We start from the raw sequence: 9436 nt of genomic DNA, 5'->3' as shown, positions 1-9436 counted from the left end.
CTACTTTTTGCGTTCAAAAAAGTCTCTAACACTTTCCATAAAACGCACTGGGTGAAAACGCAGAGATGTGAACGTGTCCCATAGGAAACCATGTTAAATGGACTGTACTGCTTTCTGCAAACCACTGTGGAAAACGCTTAGGTGTGAACCTGGGGTAAGGCTAGGTTCACACCTATGCAGTTTGTGTGTGATCCGTTTCTGCAGTGCTTTTTGCACTGCGTTTTGCATATTTGCACATAAATTTTTTTACGTGTTTTGCGGGTTTTTTTCTTTTTTCAACTTGTTGCTGGGCAGAATAAAAAGCAAAATGCATCAAAAACACACTACTTGCTGTTCTTCAGTGTCTCCATTGAAGTCTATAGAACCAAAAATACTACTTTTTGCGTTCAAAAAAGTCCCTGACACTTTCCATAAAACGCACCGGGTGAAAACGCAGAGATGTGAACGTGTCCCATAGGAAATCATGTTGAATGGATTGTACTGCGTTTCTGCAAACCACTGAGGAAAACGCATAGGTGTGAACCTAGGGTAAAGTTAGGTTCACACCTATAGTTTGTGTGTGATCTGTTTCTGTGGTGCTTTTTGCATATTTGCAGATTAATTTTTTTACGTGTTTTGCGTTTTTTTCTTTTTTCAACTTATTGCTGGGCAAAATAAAAAGCAAAACGCATCAAAAATGCACTACATGCTTTTCTGCAGCCTCTCCATTGAAGTCTATAGAACCAAAAATGCAACTTTTTGCGTTCAAAAAGTTCTCTGCCCCTTCCCTTAAAATGCGCCGGGTAAAAACGCAGAGATGTGAACCTGTACCATTGGAAATCATGTTAAATGGATTGTACTGCGTTTCTGCAAACCACTGCGGAAAACACATAGGTGTGAACCTAGGGTAAGGCTAGGTTCACACCTATGCAGTTTGCGTGTGATCCTGTTGTGCGGTGCGCTTTGCGTATTTGTATATACATTTTTTAAGCGTTTTGCGTTTTTTTCCAACTTGTTGCTGGGCAGAATAAAAAGCAAAATGCATCAAAAATGCACTACATGCTTTTCTGCAGCCTCTCCATTGAAGTCTATACAACCAAAAACACAATGTGTTGCATCTTAACCACTTCCAGTCCGGACACTTTCACCCCCTTCCTGTCCAGGCCAATTTTCAGCTATCAGCTCTATCACACTTTGAATGACAATTGTGCGGTCATGCAACACTGTACCCATATGAATTTTTTAGCATTTTTTTGAGACAGATAAAGCTTTATTTTGGTGGTATTTATTCACCGCTGGGATTTTTATTTTTTTGCTATCTAAATGAAAATGTCCAAAAATGTTTTTAAAAAGTGTTTTTTTTTTTTAAATGAAATTTTGCAAATGTTAAATCTAAATTATGATTCGGCATTTATATTGATGGCAAGCTTGCAAAATATTTGGTTTTTATGATTAGTCATAATTAATATTAATATGTGTAAGTGGTCTTTGACAAATGGTAGTATTTACTATTCTTCAATTATAGCTGAGATCAAAAGATATACCAGTTGAAGGTTGAGTATGCTATATTTAGGCATAAAAGTATTTGGTAGTTATGTCAAGGTTATTAGAAGGGACTTACTATTACAGTACGTATTTTAATGGTATCTGTGTATATTTAGTATACGTTTCTAAACATTGATACATTTACGTCATTAGCTTATAATATTATGTACATCAGCATACATATGTTCTTGTCCATCAAACATCATATGTATAGCATCCTTTCCTTATATGAAATGGCTTTGCTAAGCAGTAATACTTTCCATAGAAGGTATTAAGATCACTAACTATGACGTACATTTGCCTCATAAAAGACCATCGGATAACGGACAGAGAGAGACTCACACACACACACACTTACGCTAACATGACACTCTTGCATACACACATCTGAGAAGCTGCAACAGGTGCTGCAAGACAAGACAGTCATTAACGTCACTTCAGTCTACTTCCGTCTTCTTTCTCGGACTCAGAGAACGGACAAGGACATGAGACGCACATGGCAAGGACAGCCATGACAGATAATGGTGACTTTGTTTTAAACGTTTGCTTGTCATTTTACATGGAACTGTTCATAATACGCTTTACATTGTTATTTTACACCATTGTGTGATAGAATAAAATCACACTTCATTTTTTATTTCAATGGCTCTTTCATTCATAATCGCCTCAAGACACTAGAAGAAGTATTATATGTGTCTAAAAATCCAACATTTTGGTGAGCCAGCCATCGCCGAGTATTCCCATGCCTTGCTAAGGGGGAAAACGCACGATTCTGTGATTGTCAAGTCTTGGGAAACACACGGTGCAAAAATCCTAGCAGAACAGGCGATTAAACAGACGTGGACGAGAATTCCAGTGATTGAGCCGGGTCAAACGAGAAAATCTTCTGATTACGGTGAGTAACAATTATGGAATTTATTGATGACTTAGTAAATGAAAGCAAGTTAGAATTTAAGGATGTTTCTTTATATCCTGAAGACAGTCATCTATGGCACTATATGTATAACGAATGTTTACAGGCCAATATTCAGATAGATAAATCTAGATTTACTGTGCACAGACAACGTAAAAAGATATCTAACATCTTAAATTTAGTAAGAATATTCAACAAAATGATTTTGAATGTTGATTTACCTGTTAAAAAAGCTTGTACGTTAAAACAGACAGAATGTAGCACTGTACAGAATACAGAACAGCATGAAAATTTGTCTCAAGATGCTCCTAGTTGCCCAAACTGTGACATTTTTTGTAATTACGTAGAGAATCTTGAGGAACAAATTGACTCAAAGACAAATCTTTTGTTAAGACTGCAGAATGACGGTAAACAGGTTGCCATGATAAACAGATGACAAACAGAGTGATTCAAAATCAGAGCCACGGCTGTCCGATATCTCTGAAAGTTCGGATATTGACTCTGATGATGAAACACAAATTAAACATAAAGAATTGTTATGTAAAACTGCAAAACTTAAGTTGCAAATACATAATCAATTAATGAAAGTTTTAAAAGACATCCCTGCTTATGATCCAGATAAAGATATCTACAGCAATATGGAAATATATGAAATGCATGTCAAATGCCATCAGATTTCAGATCATGACATAAATTATTTATTTCCGATGTGGCTACCAATTAAATTTATGTCTCGCATTAAAAATTCTGTTGTTAACGATAAAGATCAGAAAAAAAATAATGACGCGACAGACAGACTGCGACAATTGCTGTTATGTTCAACAGGTGAAGACGTACCTTCTGTAGAAATGCTAGACTTACTGCAGACTACTGCTGACGAAGACCCTTTTGAGTTTAAAAACAAGTTTTCAAAAGCATATAAAATTATATTTGGAGTAGAAAATGAGGAAGACTCAGCTATGATCAAAGCTTTTATAAAGAAATTCACGTATTTAGACCCAGTAACCATTGTCATAGCAGAGGAAAAACAAAATTTGAATGACATAGTAAGTTTCATTGACAAAATTCGGAGAAAATTGAAAAATAGCAATATCACTTATGAGGTGGCTGCGCTTCAAAGCGACAAAAACAGTCAGATTACAGTTATGCCAGGAACTACAGGTCCCAGTAAGAATGACAACGACAGATGCAAGCAAGTAAGCCATAATGAGGATACCACATGTTTTCACTGTCATAAACAAGGTCATATCAGACGCCATTGTTGGAAGTTTAAATTTGACTCACAAATAAAGAAAATGGAAATAAAAAGTGAAAAAGCAGCTTTTGTACAACCTGCTGTGTTGTGTAATGATAAAAATTTAACTGAATTGCCTTATGCTTCAACAGTTAAACAAATTCACACTTTGACTAGAAACAACTGTTCTGACAACAGGGTGAGAAGGGCTGTCACTGACAGAAATGGTTTATTACCAGTTCCAAAAATAGAATCACGTCCACATTCATCCCCGATATCGTTAGAATTTGTCGCTCCAATTGTATTGGATGACAATGGAAGGCCTTTTATAGACGGATTACTAAATGGTAAAAAGATCAAATTTCTAATTGACAGCGGATCTGAGATTAGTCTGACCAGAGAAAACGTACCTGTGAAACCAAATTCACCCATGTGTAAAATAAAAGGTTTTAATAATACAGGTCATTCCACTGCTAGACAGGTGCCTAATGTAACATTTGAAATACCTGGGCTAGTGAAAACTAACATTGATATTTGGTATAGTAAAGCCACCGAGAATATTCTTGGCATTGATTTTATCAATAAGCAAAAGTGGATTATTGATATTATGACCAAAGTTATTTGGAGGAATCCATCTAGGCCCAAATCAATGTTAATGGATCCTTCTATATACAGTGATGTTGGTTTCAACTCTAAAATGTCTACAGCACAAAAATGGCCTGATACTGATGGTAATTGTGCTTTACAAGAATTGGTACAACGTTTTCCAAGTTTGTGGTCAAAGTTTAAAAATGACATAGGAACATTGAAAGATACAGAATTGAATATTGAGGGAAAAGATCCCATACCCCTTAATCAATATGAATTACCACAAGAATCAATAGGACCACTTTCTGACATTATTCAAGAGTTTGTACAACTTGGCATTTTAAAGAAAACACAATCAGTAGTAAATAACTGTATTTGGCCTATCAAAAATGCTGACAATTCATATTCTTTGTCAGTTGATTTCAGGACACTGAATAAACATATTACAAATAACAAAGCAGTTGTTCCTGATCATTCTAATATCAAGTCACATTTAAAGGCCGAATCCAAAGTGTTTTCTGTTTTGGAAATCGATAACAGTCATTTTTCGATCCCCTTAGCTAAAAGTTGTCAATACAAGTTAGCTTTTAAGTTTCAGAAAGAGACCTATGCATTCACTCGATTAGTAGCTGGTTTAGACATCAGTGATGGTATAGTCCATGAGTCCATAGAAAAAATTCTATCACAATTTTCAAGGCCAGAATGCATTTTTCAGCATGTAAATACATTTATGCTAAGTACGCAGAATGTTAACGAACATATTACTCTTTTGTCTGAGTTATTTATGTTGTTACAGGATGCAGGCCTAAAATTAAACCCAGACAGAGTTCAGTTGATGAAAAGTCAGGTAAAATGCTTTCACATGCAGATTAGTCAAGGGAAAAGACAATTATTGCAGGAAACAGTCAGAGCTATCACTGCCTTTCCAGTTCCTACAACACATAAAGCATTGCAACAATTTTTGAAAAACATAAATCATTGCAAAGAGTTTATACATGGTTTCACAGAGAAAGTTAAGCCATTATATCATCTTTTGAAGAGTAAAAATAACTTAGTTGACCAATGGGGTCCAAATGAGAATAATGCTTTAAAAGTGTTGAAAAAGGATTTGCAGAATGCGCCAGCATTAAGTACAATTGAGGTTTGTTCCAATGCTCCTTTTGTTGTGAAAACTCATGTATCTGAGAATGCTATTTCAGTAACTTTGTCTCAATTAAAAGAAGGTGATGAAAGACTAATTAGTTACTTCTCCAGAAATTTATCACCATTGGAAAGAACGTTTACATCAGAGGCACAACAACTGTTGAGTTTCTTTTATGCAATCAAAGCTTCAGAAAGCACAGTAAAGTCACATAGTATCATATTACAGTCTCCTGACAGTTCACTAAGAAGAATTCTTGAGGAAGATACATTCAGAGAATGTCGTGAAAGGTATCCTCAGTGGATAAGAGCACTGTTAGCCAAACACATTGTGATAGGTACAGCTGTATCAGACAAGTCTCTACCTCACGTTCACAGCAACACATGTATTATTGAAGAACACTCTAACACCAGAATAATGACATCAGCACAGAAAACAGTTCCGCATATTTCTAATATTATAGGGATGAGAACAAAGGCATAAACCTTTGTCATCTCTGGGGTGATACAAAACCTTTCTTTGTTTAATAAAACAGGGTTTTGCGGTCATGACCTATGATGAAATATTGCGTCCTGTCATACCTAAATAACACACTACTTTTGTATTCTAGTTTAGGTAATTTCAGACAGGATTAGGACAGTATTTTGATTGATATATAGAGGTTTTCTGTAAAAGGAAATAGGAAGTGATGTTACTTCACAATATGTGTTTCAAACTCATACACTGATTGTTTCATAATCTTTCATATTTGTTGAAAAAGGTGCAAGACTAATGCAATGTTTGTGCCAAAGTAATGATACTGCATTTCTTTACAGAAATGACATCTAAAATCAAACATGAAGCGTAACAATCTCCTACAAGCCAACGTGAAAGAATTCGGACGCTAAAGAATAGATCTTCATATGGAAGAAGATTGAACAAGAGCTTAATACTTCACACTTGTGACTGATTTATCACGTTCAACAAAAGTTTCTACTTTACAGAACTTAACGAAGATATTTTATAGACATTGCATGAAGAAAAGATTCATCAAGAGGAAATCTATTTATTAATGATAAAATAATTTATTATTGATAATATTGTTATAGGTCACATATACATTTTAATGATCCTTTTATTCCGATACTTACATCCATATTGGGATAATATTATTATTTTTTATTTTTTACATATTCATATACGAAATATTTTTTGGTTAAAACTTCATAGAGTTATTCCAGTTATTAGAATATCTTTTGTTAAAAGGTTAAGAAGCATATTACTCTTATAGGAGCAATATAAACTTATGACACATTTTAGAATGGAAAAGTATATTTCCGGAGAGTTAAAATATTATACAAATATGGAAATATACTACATTAATTATTATTACATCATTTAATTATTTTTTTTATTATTATTATTATTATTACTATATTATCATATATCATTTAAAATTAACATTATGATTAAGAATTTTTAGGAAGAGAAACTGAAAGATAAGGTATAGAGTTTTGAAGGAGGTTATTTTTGATTGGTCCAGTTATGAAGAATATGTACGATCATTTGGTATAAGACTGTGTGTATGGGACATGAATGAAGTGTGCATTGAATAAGGATTAATTCTGAACAAATCATAATAAGGGGGACATGTTAAATCTAAATTATGATTCGGCATTTATATTGATGGCAAGCTTGCAAAATATTTGGTTTTTATGATTAGTCATAATTAATATTAATATGTGTAAGTGGTCTTTGACAAATGGTAGTATTTACTATTCTTCAATTATAGCTGAGATCAAAAGATATACCAGTTGAAGGTTGAGTATGCTATATTTAGGCATAAAAGTATTTGGTAGTTATGTCAAGGTTATTAGAAGGGACTTACTATTACAGTACGTATTTTAATGGTATCTGTGTATATTTAGTATACGTTTCTAAACATTGATACATTTACGTCATTAGCTTATAATATTATGTACATCAGCATACATATGTTCTTGTCCATCAAACATCATATGTATAGCATCCTTTCCTTATATGAAATGGCTTTGCTAAGCAGTAATACTTTCCATAGAAGGTATTAAGATCACTAACTATGACGTACATTTGCCTCATAAAAGACCATCGGATAACGGACAGAGAGAGACTCACACACACTTACGCTAACATGACACTCTTGCATACACACGTCTGAGAAGCTGCAACAGGTGCTGCAAGACAAGACAGTCATTAACGTCACTTCAGTCTACTTCCGTCTTCTTTCTCGGACTCAGAGAACGGACAAGGACATGAGACGCACATGGCAAGGACAGCCATGACAGATAATGGTGACTTTGTTTTAAACGTTTGCTTGTCATTTTACATGGAACTGTTCATAATACGCTTTACATTGTTATTTTACACCATTGTGTGATAGAATAAAATCACACTTCATTTTTTATTTCAATGGCTCTTTCATTCATAATCGCCTCAAGACACTAGAAGAAGTATTATATGTGTCTAAAAATCCAACAGCAAATAAATAATATTTCATCATAAATCTTTGCCAATGTTTATTCTGTTATGTTTTTAGTAAAAAAAAAAAATCCAAATTAGTTTATAACCAAAAATTATAATTTTTAAACATTTTTTTTTACATTTTTATTTTATTTTTTTATATTATTATTTTTTATTTATTTAATTTTTTTTACATACTGTCACCCTAGCAGTACAGTGTCACCATGGTGACACTGTACTGCTTGTGGGGGGTGATGAAGATTTTTTTTTTTTTTTACACTGATTGCTTTTACACCCATATAGGATGTAAAAGCAATCATTTCTCTTTCTCTCTGTCTGCATTCTTGCACTCATTGAGAAGTACTGAGTGAGCTGTGATTGGTCACAGCTTGTCACATGGTACAAGGCTGTTGTGAATAGCCTTGTACCATGTGACCTCTGTGATCATTCACAGATTTCACACATAGTAAGCAATGATGTCACAAGTGACATCTTGCTTACTACTTTGCATGTGATCACTGATTGGCCAATCAGTGATCACATGATCGGGACCTCGTACAGAGGTCCCGTCCGACGATCGGTGTTTCACTGTGTCCGGAGGACACAGCGGGCACCGGATCGCGGTGCTGCGCGCTCCCAGGGAGCGCGCACAAGCAGGGTGCGGGGAGGCCGTTTATAAACGGCCACCCGACCCCGCACTGCCACCGTACGGCCGTTTATATGCAACGGCCGGTCAGGAAGTGATTAATTCCTTCTTCTGGGAGAGGTGCTGCCCCCCTGCAAAATGCCGCCCTAGACAAGTGCCTTGTTTGCCTTGTGGTAAGTACACCCCTGCTTGTACCTTTCATAGGCTTTTTTGGGTGTGGTTTGAGTGTGGGCAAGGACACAGGGGCCCCATGATTTCCGACTGCCCGGGGGCCCCATGAGTTGTCAGTCTGCCCCTGTTCACCACCATGCTGCTGTGCTGCGCATAGGATGATTTATGGCCACCATACTGTCTCTGGAAAAGTAAAGTGTTTTTTTTAATTAGCAGGACCTTTTTTAAGATCACAATCACGGGACTAAATGTCATGTATTGTATGCTGACCTCTTGTGATTCTTCTCTCTGGGTCTTACGATGCTCCCCGTGATAACCATTAAATGGGGAACTTTTTTTTTTTCCATACTATTTTTGTTATTTTTGGACACGTGAAATAAAATAACTTTTGAACAGAGCAGAGATGATTTAGAACAGAAGTACTCAACATTTCTAAACAAGGGGCCAGTTTACTGTCCTTTAGGCTAGGTTCACACCTATGCAGTGTGCGTTCGATCTGTTCCGCAGTGATTTTTGCTGTGCGTTTTGCGTTTTTCTTCTTGTTGCTAGGCAGATTAAAACACAAAATGTATCAAAAACACGTAAAAAATGCAGCAAAAACGCACTACATGGTTTTCTGCAGCATCTCCATTGAAGTCTATAGAACCAAAAACGCAACTTTTTGCGTTGAAAATAGTCCCTGACCCTTGCCCAAAAGCGCACCGGGTGAAAAAGCAGAGATTTGAACTTCAATGTACTGTA

The 9436-nt window shown here is 35.5% G+C and overlaps 1 long non-coding RNA gene across 1 annotated transcript; it reads left to right on the top strand.

The window, feature by feature from the left end:
* The first annotated feature begins 1369 nt into the window (after positions 1-1369).
* LOC149450492 (uncharacterized) lies at positions 1370-7921 on the top strand. The gene is made up of 2 exons (XR_016315256.1): positions 1370-2419; positions 6216-7921. It is a non-coding gene; the product is annotated as an uncharacterized LOC149450492 (long non-coding RNA).
* Positions 7922-9436: the final 1515 nt, after the last annotated feature.

The sequence above is a fragment of the Staurois parvus genome, unplaced genomic scaffold, assembly GCF_062004578.1.
Source record: "Staurois parvus isolate SC_StPar_1 unplaced genomic scaffold, SC_StPar_1.0 ptg000574l, whole genome shotgun sequence".
Classification (NCBI taxonomy): domain Eukaryota; kingdom Metazoa; phylum Chordata; class Amphibia; order Anura; family Ranidae; genus Staurois; species Staurois parvus.
This window is presented reverse-complemented; position numbering and strand designations above follow the sequence as displayed.